General features: G+C 65.1%; 1 non-coding gene across 1 annotated transcript; it reads right to left on the bottom strand.

Annotated features, from left to right (window-relative positions):
- Positions 1-659: 659 nt before the first annotated feature.
- Positions 660-812, bottom strand: LOC122124534. The gene has a single exon (XR_006150584.1). It is a non-coding gene; the product is annotated as a 5.8S ribosomal RNA (ribosomal RNA).
- Positions 813-10,500: the final 9,688 nt, after the last annotated feature.

Raw genomic sequence — 10,500 nt, 5'->3', positions numbered from 1 at the left:
CATCTCGGAGGAAGGAAGGCAAAGGGCGGCGGACGGGCTCTCGGCGCGTGAGGGAGGCGGTGGCAGCGGCGGCAGCAAAGGGGGAAAGCCACGCCCCCGCGGCACGGGGGCCCCGTGGCCCGACGACCATCCAGGCGACGGCGGCGGTGGGACACGAGCCGGCACGAGAGGGGACGGATGCGGGGGGGACCGGGGGCCGGCACGGCAATGCGGGGCGGTGCGCGGGAAACCCTCCCCGGGGAAGACACATGCGTCTGGCCGAAGGCAAGAACACGGAGTCCCGCGGGACCGTCCACCTCGGCATGCGAGTCCGCGGGACACGGGAGCCCGCAAAACACTCGCTCGCGGCCGCCCTGACCCGACTCGAGCGCCCGGTGCGAAAACGTCATCCCCCAGTTCGGGCACCGCGGAACACAGTGCAGGGCGGGACAGACAAGACCCGGCCCCGGGCTCATCTCTGCGCAGATACCAACCCCCCCCCGGGATGACCAATCGCTCACTCGCTCGCTCTAAAAGCCAGACGGGACCGCGAAGCTACGACCGCCAGAGTCTGAACTTAGGGGGACAGAGGGCCCCCGAAAGGGGACCTTGCGAAGGGACACCCCAGCCGCGCCACCCCGCGGGGCAAGGCAACTCCCGGGGGGCGATTGATCGTCAAGCTACACTCAGACAGGCGTAGGCCCGGGAGGAACCCGGGGCCGCAAGTGCGTTCGAAGTGTCGATGATCAATGTGTCCTGCAATTCACATTAATTCTCGCAGCTAGCTGCATTCTTCATCGACGCACAAGCCGAGTGATCCACCACTAAGAGTCGAACCAATCGGGTCGTGGCCCGACGCAGGGCATACGCGGCTGGCACGGTGCTGTTTTCCCGGTCCCGCACCCCCAAACCCGAGAGGGGAGAGGAGGGCATGGGCGGGTCACCTCGGTCCGGCCAGCAGAGACAGAACGAGAACGAGACACGGAGGGGGTCAGACAGATGAGACACGGGGACGGGGACACCCGGCACCATGGCCACGCCAGCACGGGGGGTGCGGCGGGCGGGTGCTCAGACGCCCCCGGCCCCACAGGCGCCCCGGGGGTGCCCACTCCCGAAGCCCGGGCTGCGGGAGAAGCTGCCCCCACGCCAGCGAGCGTAGGCTGCCCCGACCTGGGATGGGGGCGGATTTTGGGAGAGACCGGGGACCTGCCTCCCCACGGGCCTGCCGCCCCGACCCCTTGGACGGACGGGCGACCCCCGATGGGTCTTTAATCCTCCGCACCAGAACGCGATAGCAGGTACCTGGACACGAGAGTGCGGATGAGCGAGGTGGGGGGGGCAGCGACGCCTGGGAGGCGGCCGCCCTACACCCTCCCCACCCCCGAGCTGCACCACCGCTGGCCCCACCCGCCGCCACTCCCCCCAACCACACGGGGGAAGGGGGTGAACGGAGCCGTGGGACGCGGCAAGCCCGATAGCGGGGGCCACCCCGCCGGAGGCGGGGTAAGGGGCCACTGCGGGGAGCCGGTCCCAGACCGGGCCACCGAGGCCGCGGGGGGCGAGGGCGGGCGGAGGGGAAGGCGAAGGCGGACCGAGAGGGGGAGGACGGCGGCTACACACTGGCGAGGGCGAGCCCCCCCCGAACGATGTGCTAGGCGCCCAGTTTAGGAAAGCCAGTGGAGAAGGGGACCGCCACGAGGTCGCGCAGGCAAGGCGAGGCAGGGGCCCGAGGCGTGGCGCCCCGCGGTGGCGCAGGACGGGAGAGGAGCGCGGGGATGTGGGAAGCGAGCACAGAGACGGAGGCGGGCCGACAGGGAAAAGGGGACGTGTCGGCAGCCCCCAGCAGCTGGGGAATGCGATGCGCCACGCGGGCCCGGACGCGGGAGGGGTTGGCGGAGCAGGGGCAGAGGGAAGCTGGTGATCTGGACAAGGACGTCCGCGGAGGCAGCGGGGGGGGGGGGGGGGCGACACCGGGGGGGGGGGGGCGACACCGCGGCGGGGAGGGCCCGCGGGCTCGCTCAGCAGCAGCGGGACGGAGGGCATGTGCCCATCCGCTCCTGGCCGCCCGGGCCCGGAACCCGGTCCCACCGTGGCTACCCGCAGCCGGCGGGCGACACAACCCACCCGCAACATGCCTTAACCCGGGCACCGGCTCGCCCACCCGCGGCACGGGCGCCGCGGGGACGGCACCGCAGACAGGCACACCCACCAGGCCGACGCTGGCCATGCCATCCCAGCCTGCATCTCTACCGCTCTTCCTCCTCTCTCGTGCCCCCTCTCCAGCTCACCCGTCCGCAGCCGCGGGAAACAGCGGGATGGGGGGAAGGTCCTCACCGGCACAGCTGCCCCGGGAATGGACGGGCCCCTCCTCCCAGGCCGACCCTGACGTGCGAGAGCGAACACACGGGGACAGACAGACAGCCATGACGACGCGGGAAAGACGACGAGGAGGAGGAGCTCCGAGGGACCGCGGCGCCGGCAACCCCGGCAGATCGCGGAAGGCCACCCTCGTGCTGAGCTCGCCCCGCTCGTGCGCACGTGCGTCAGTGCTCTTTCCGTTAATGATCCTTCCGCAGGTTCACCTACGGAAACCTTGTTACGACTTTTACTTCCTCTAGATAGTTAAGTTCGACCGTCTTCTCAGCACTCCGCCAGGGCCGTGGGCCAACTCCAGCGGGGCCGATCTGAGGGCCTCACTAAACCATCCAATCAGTAGTAGCGACGGGCGGTGTGTACAAAGGGCAGGGACTTAATCAACGCAAGCTTATGACCCACACTTACTGGGAATTCCTCGTTCATGCGGAATAATTGCAATCCCCGATCCCCATCACGAATGGGGTTCAACGGGTTACCCGCGCCTGCTGGCGTAGGGTAGGCACACGCTGAGCCAGTCAGTGTAGCGCGCGTGCAGCCACGGACATCTAAGGGCATCACAGACCTGTTATTGCTCAATCTCAGGTGGCTGAACGCCACTTGTGCCTCTAAGAAGTTGGGGGACGCCGACCGCTGGGGAGTCGCATAACTAGTTAGCATGCCAGAGTCTCGTTCGTTATCGGAATTAACCAGACAAATCGCTCCCCCAACTAAGAACGGCCATGCACCACCACCCATGGAATCGAGAAAGAGCTATCAATCTGACAATCCTGTCAGTGTCCGGGCCGGGTGAGGTTTCCCGTGTGAGTCAAATTAAGCCCCAGGCTCCACTCCTGGTGGTGCCCTTCTGTCAATTCCATTAAGTTTCAGCTTTGCAACCATACTCCTCCCGGAACCCAAAGACTTTGGTTTCCCAGAAGCTGCCCGGCGGGTCATGGGAATAACGCCGCCGCATCGCCAGTCGGCATCGTTTATGGTCGGAACTATGACGGTACCTGATCGTCTTCGAACCTCTGACTTTTGTTCTTGATTAATGAAAACATTCTTGGCAAATGCTTTTGCTCTGGTCCGTCTTGTGCCGGTCCAAGAATTTCACCTCTAGTGGCGCAATACGAATGCCCCCGGCCGTCCCTCTTAATCATGGCCTCAGTTCCAAAACCCAACAAAATAGAACCGCGGTCCTATTCCATTATTCCTAGCTGTGGTATCCAGGCGGCTCGGGCCTGCTTTGAACACTCTAATTTTTTCAAAGTAAACGCTTCGGGCCCCGCGGGACACTCAGCTAAGAGCATCGAGGGGGCGCCGAGAGGCAAGGGGCAGGGACGGGCGGTGACTGGCCTCGGGGCGGACCGCCTGCCCGCTCCCAAGATCCAACTACAAGCTTTTTAACTGCAGCAACTTTAATATACGCTATTGGAGCTGGAATTACCACGGCTGCTGGCACCAGACTTGCCCTCCAATGGATCCTCGCAAAAGGATTTAAAGTGGACTCATTCCAATTACAGGGCCTCGAAAGAGTCCTGTATTGTTATTTTTCGTCACTACCTCCCTGGGTCGGGAGTGGGTAATTTGCGCGCCTGCTACCTTCCTTGGATGTGGTAGCTGTTTCTCAGGCTCCCTCTCCGGAATCGAACCCTGATTCCCCATCACCCGTGGTCACCATGGTAGGCACGGCAACTACCATCAAAAGTTGATAGGGCAGACGTTCGAATGGGTCATCGCCACCACGGGGGGCGTGCGATCGGCCAGAGGATATCTAGAGTCACCAAAGCCGTGGTTGCCCGCCCCCCGGCCGGAGCTGGGAGGGAGCTTACCGGGTTGGTTTTGATCTGATAAATGCATGCATTCCCCCCCCCCCCCGGGAGGGGGTGAGCGCCCGTAGGCATGTATTAGCTCTAGAATTACCACAGTTATCCAAGTAGGAGAGGAGCGAGCTACCAAAGGAACCATAACTGATTTAATGAGTCATTCACAGTTTCACTGTATCGGCAGTGCATACTTAGATATGCATGGCTTAATCTTTGAGACAAGCATATGCTACTGGCAGGATCAACCAGGTAGGGGAGCGCGGGCAAGCCCGGAGGGCCCGGGAACCTCCCCCGCTCCTCCTCCTCCCTCCGGAGAGGGGGGGCGGGTGGGGTGGGGAAACGGGGGTACAGAGGACACCGGGGCTGGCGAGCGCGCTGGAACGTGCCACCAGGTGGCTGACCGCTGGCACGTGGCAAATCCGGGCGAGCGAGGGGAGAGAGAGAGCGACACCGGCGAGCGACAACGGGGGGCTCTCCTCCTCACCTCCCCCGACGCCCGTCGTCGCGGGCCGACAGAACGGCGCGCCCAGGCGGCACGGCCGCACGGTGCCCACACACCGGGAACCCGACCCCACAACACCCCCACCTCTTTCCCGACGGGGGGGGGCAGAAGGAGCGGAGAGGGAACACGGGCAAACCAGGGCATCCATCTGTCTCTCCACAGGGACCAGACGTCAACGAGCATGAGCGAGGAGAGGGCAGAACCCAAACCCTCCCTCCCGGCCAGCGGGCGATGGCGAGGAGAAGACGGGGAGCCAACGAGGGGGAGCGAGGGCGGCGAGGCGGATCCCGGGTCGCCGCACACCAGAACGACCAGGCAGGCCCGATCGGCCCGAGAGCACACACGAGGGTGGGCGCGGAGCGGGCGTAGGAAGGGAGGGAGGCGCGGACCTTGATCCGGGAGACCGATGCCACCGACCAGCGAACGCCGGCAGCGACCGGGAAGACCAACACGGGTGGGCCAAGCCGGCCACCAACTAGACCCAACTGCCACCATCCAGGATGGTGGCGCGGGCACATGGGTGCAAGCAGGCCACCACGCGGTGACGAGCAGTGAGAGGAAGAGCACGGAGAGGGCAGAGGAACCCGTGGCCAGGGGGGGAAGGGCACCGCACCGCACCCAAGCGCGAGGGCACCACATCACCGACACCCCGCCTGCTGGCCCGGCGGGCACAGGAGCGGCGGCACACACACACGGACGGGGAGGAGCGCAAGGCCCCTTCTCCGCCCGGAGGCTGCGCACCGAAGTCCACTTTCCAGCCGGCCAGCCAGCCGGGTCGCGTGTGGCGCACACCCGAGCGGCCATAAAGCCAGGGGAGACACACACAACGCAACGCACACCACATGGCCACGGGGTTTTTCTCCACCTCCCTCAGAAGCCGGCCCGAATTCACTCGCTCGCACGGATGCGGGGGCCGAGCACACAACGACCCTCACCACCGCGGACTGGCCGTGCCGGCAGGGGGTCGGGGGTCTGTGGCGACGACCCATCGGCGACAGGTCACCGGCCAACGACGGCAGCCGGAGGCGGCGGCAGGGACCCCGGGAGGTGGGCGAAACCAAACCCAACGCACGCGGGAACCAGGGTTGCGCCGGGCACGCGGCGGAGACACGCCAAGAGAGAGCACAACACCCCGGATCCGGGACAGGGGCGGGGACGAAGCCACATGGCTCAAGATGGAAGAGACGATGAGGGCAAGCCTACGCAGGGCGAAGCAGGAGGGAGGCGCGGGAACCCGGGACAACCGCGCAGGCACGCGAGGCGGCGCCCAGCGGGAGGAGGCACGTGACGCCGGCTTCGGGCCCTCGGACGGCCAACTCCCGAGCAAGGGACGCACGCGGGAATCTCACCACCATCGCCCCCGTGGCGTATCGGTAGTCCCGCTGGCAGGAGCCCTCACGTCATGAGCAAAACCGATCCGGGAAGACCCTTCAAAAGCCACCGCCGCCGCGATGACGTGCCTCCCCCACACCGGGAGAGCAGCCTCACGAGCTGAGCGCCGTCTCCCCCCCCAAGAGAATACCACACAACGCCCAACTCGACCGTCCGCCGGTGGCGGGCCACCAGGCCAAACCTGTGAGGATAGCAGAAGGCTGATGCGGGTGAGGAGGGCATGCCGGAAGCACAACAAGAAGAGCAGTGGGAGGGTCACTGGGTCGCGTCACCGGGGTGAGAGGCGAGTGAGCAAGCGGCCACCCCCTCACACGGGCGAGTGGCGCAGCTGCAGACCAACGGGGAGGTGAGACCTTTCTGGGCACAGCCGGCACGCCAGGTAAACGAACGCAGGATCTCACCACTCCCAACTCCGGGGCGGGCCCGCGCAATGCCTGGGACACCAAGCCGGCCGACCAGTGGACCGGAAACCCCCACCGTGGCAGCAGCGGGCCCCTCCAAAAGAGGTCCGAGAGGGAACAGGCAGCTCGCACACACCTCAAAGACCCAGTGAACTTCCGCGGAGCCGCCTGCACCAGCAGGGCCCCACCGCATCCATCCACACTGCCGGGCACAGCACCTATCATTGACCGCCTCTTTTTCGGCCGCATGAGCAAGGGCCCACACACACCGGGATCCTCGGCTCCGGAGGGCCAGAACCTCCCTGAGCGGCACACCACCACGGGCACAACGGCCCCGGAACACCGCGGGGCCCAGCGCCTGCACAGCACCATCATCACCAACGGGCGGCGGCCCACACAGATGCTCGGGAACAGCGTTGCCAGGGGCCGGAGGGGGAGGGGGACGAGACCCCAAAAAACCCATGGCACCCCAAGCACGAGGCCGGGAAGCCACACACCACACGCCCTCGCATCGTGACCCGGCATGGGCTCCAGGCTACGCCACTCGACACACCGCACGCGAGGCAGGGGCGGGGACGGATCGGGAACTTCCTCCACTCACCACACCAGATGACGGCCAGGGAGAGGCCCCGCGGGACCCTCCCCCAGCTCGGAGGGGGGAGGCGCAGGCACGCAGTTACTGACGTGGGCAGCCACTAACGCTCAAAAGCGGGACAGGGAGTGGCAGGGCCGCGGGAGCCCATCGGGTGCGGGCCCCCACCAACCCAGCAGCGCACGCCGCTTCCCGAACGAGGATCGCTAGAGAACTTCTCCTCACTCTGAGGGTGGCCTGCACCCAACCCCGACGGGAACCCCGCCGGGACCAGCACACATCAGAGGCGTCCATCCTTCCCACCATGGGGGCAGGGAGGGGTGGGGCAGGGGGGTTCTGCGGCAGCAGCAACACCAACCCTGGTCAGTCGGCCTTGCCGTGCGGGGCCAGAGCAAAGTCGGGCATACGGGCGGAAAGCCCGCACAGGCCCGGCTCGCCTCCCACTGCAACATCTAAGGTCCCCCGGTGCAATAAAAGCCAGGTGACACGGCAGGGAAGACAAGCCAGGACCAGGGTGGCAGCTCATGCTGGGAAGCCACCACCCAGCGCAACAAGGGAAGAGCGCTCCTCTGGGGAACCGCCTCGACCCCCCCCAGCAGAGATGTCAACCTCAACGGTAACTTCTCACTCACACAAGCCCCACGAACCCAAGGACGGCCGGGACACACCACAGGCAGCAGGCTGGCACAAGGCAACGGACAATGCCAGGATCGGGAACAACACAGCCACTGAGCCTCAGGCACCTGAGAGAACCGACTGGGAGCGTTCCGGGAGCACCGCAAGAGGGCAGAGCGCGAGGCGCGGCTTTTCACACCACACAGCATGGGCAAGCACGGAGCACCGACCCTCCCTCTCTGTGGAGAGAGCCGACCCCCGTGCCGATAACAAGTCACAGGAAGAGAGGAGCAAGATCAGGGCGACCCCCTCATCCAGCGTGTACAAGTGCCCGACCCCCGGTGAGGGCAGGGAGAGTGCAGCTGGACCCGGTTGCCGCACCCCTGCCTCCCGGCATACCACCGGCGCCGGCACGGTGGGACGGTGAGGGCAGGGGCCCACGGGCAGAACGAGAAGAGCTTTCCCATTCACCATGAATGTCCGTCCCTCGCCTGGCGCAGCTTAGGCCCAGGCCCGAAGGAGATCGCAACATCACCACATCAATCACACCGAGGGGGTGGAGAAGACAGCCACAGGGCACTTGGGAGGCGGTGGCCCAGGAAGCTCGGCTCCTGAGAGGGGCCAACAGCCTGGGATAAAAGCGTAGCAGGACAGACACCCTTTCGTGAGTAACGAGTGAGGTAAAAAGAAAAAAGAGAAAAAAATGAAAAAAAGAAATGAAAAAATACCACGGGCTTAAACGTCCCTGGCACTCGGGATAACCAGGACACCTCTGCCGGGCACAGGACCGAAGAAGCTAGAAAGGGAGAAAAGACAAAAAAGAAAAAAAAGAAAAAAAAAGCCACGGACAGCGCTTGGGAGTAGCGCAGCTCAGCGGCCGACCAGGCCTGCCATCGGGAAGCGGCAGGTCGGGGGAGTTGGAGAGCTAGGGGCAATAGGAGAAAGAAAAACAAAAGGAGCCACGGAGGTCGGGCGTGCCCAACGGCAGAACAGGGATGCCGCACACGCACAGGCAAGGCAGGACTCGCCCCCCCCCTTTTCCTCTTCAAGCCAGCCACGGCGAGGGAAGCACACCGCGTGGGCCTACCTACGCACCCCAGGCAACCAACCACTCTCCTCCTCGGCATGCCGAGGCAAGGGCCAGAATCCGGCACCGGGAGCGGGGGAGAGATCAAGGACGACGGGACTCACTCAGCCGCCAACCACCAACCAACCACCACCACACCCACGAGCCACCACAGGGGCACAGGGCCTGCTCAGGGCAGCGGGAGCCCAGGGTGCGGGGGGAAGGACAGGGGGACCCGGACCGGGAAGAGACGGGAAAGGCCCGGCACACAGCATCCGAGAGAGCCCCCAAAGATCTGCTGACAGCCACTTGGACACAGCATGCCAGCACCCTCCTGCAGGTACAAAATCCTCATGTCACCATGCCAAAACCAGGTCCCCAACACATCCCCAACAGAGCCAGCACGCACACACCCGGGACTCCCAGGCTCGGGTCCCCGACTCCCGAGGTGCTCCCTCCGCCTCGAGTTTTCCCCTACGCAGGGCCCACCGGGCAAGTCCCCGCAGATGGTAGGTAGGTCCCGGCCCCGAGGCTCGCCTCGGCCGTGCCCACGGCTCCTCCCGCCAGAGATGTCTGTCCTCCGGCCGCCGGGGCCATGGAGGGAGGCCACACAGGGCCGGCGACCCAGGCCCTCGCACCCGGCATGCGCCAAGCGCTCACTCGGAGGTGACTCGGGGGGGGGGGTCCGAGTCCGGGCCGGGACCGGCCCCACCACCTATCCGCTCACCCAGGGACCCTCTCCCCCGACTCCCGAGACGTCCCTCGTACTCTCCTTTTTTCGCCCTCAAAGACCAGAGTCCAGGGAGGGGAGGAGGACAAGGCCTCGGGCCCAGACAAAACTACTGGTCGACCCGACAAAGCTGCCACCCCCGCACAGACTGGGCACGGAAGAGAGAGCGGCAACGCATGGCCCTACCCCGCGCTCGCCTGCGGGCGCAAAGTCCGACAGAACAGCCGCCCCGGTCCCACCATCTGCCTGCCCGTCTTTTTTTTTTGGGGGGGGGTGGTTGTTTGTACGTTTTGTTTTCTTTTTCCCCCAGGTGGAAACCAGAAAGGAAAAAAAAAAAACTCCCAAAGATGGGTCGGCTCCAGCAATAGAGGAGCCCTCGGGAGGCACCCCGCTCACATGTGAAAGTCCGCCGCTCGCCCTCCCCACAACACACTCCCTCCCCCTGCCCCCACCCGCCACCCCTCACAGGCAGGGAAAGGGCAGGGGGAAGACCAGAGAGAGGTTTCTTCTAACACACAGAGAGTAGGTACGTCACGCACACAGGTCTGGAAAACCACGGTGACAGTGCAATGGGAAGCGTGAGTCCACTCATCCATCACTGAATGACAGGAAAGCCAAACGAGAGCCGTTGGCTGGGTGGGGAAGGAAGGGGAGGTGGCACCCGTGTGTCGCTTATCCCCGGGCACCACACCGGACGGAACGACCTTCTCACTGGTTCGTACTCTAGCCTGTCCAGACAGCTAGCCTTTTCTAATAGGCTCTGCCACTCTCTCTGAAGCAGGATTCGGGGCATGAGGCGATGAATCTAAACCCTACACACAGGCGTTGGAGGGTAGAGGCATCATCACTCACATGCCTGTGGTGGAGGACCTGGACCTGAGCGTGGCGGTGCACAGTGTGTGTGTGCGGGGCTGGGGGGAGGGCAGGTAGGGAACCCTAGGAGGAAAGACAGGGAGAGACGAGGGGCCCCGGCCCAAACAGAGTGGAGGCATCAGAGGGGCGATCCTATCTCCCGGGGGCGAAGCACGGTTAGAACCAACAG

This window comes from Dipodomys spectabilis, unplaced genomic scaffold (genome assembly GCF_019054845.1).
Source record: "Dipodomys spectabilis isolate Male_0828 unplaced genomic scaffold, ASM1905484v1 ptg000239l, whole genome shotgun sequence".
Lineage (NCBI taxonomy): Eukaryota > Metazoa > Chordata > Mammalia > Rodentia > Heteromyidae > Dipodomys > Dipodomys spectabilis.
This window is presented reverse-complemented; position numbering and strand designations above follow the sequence as displayed.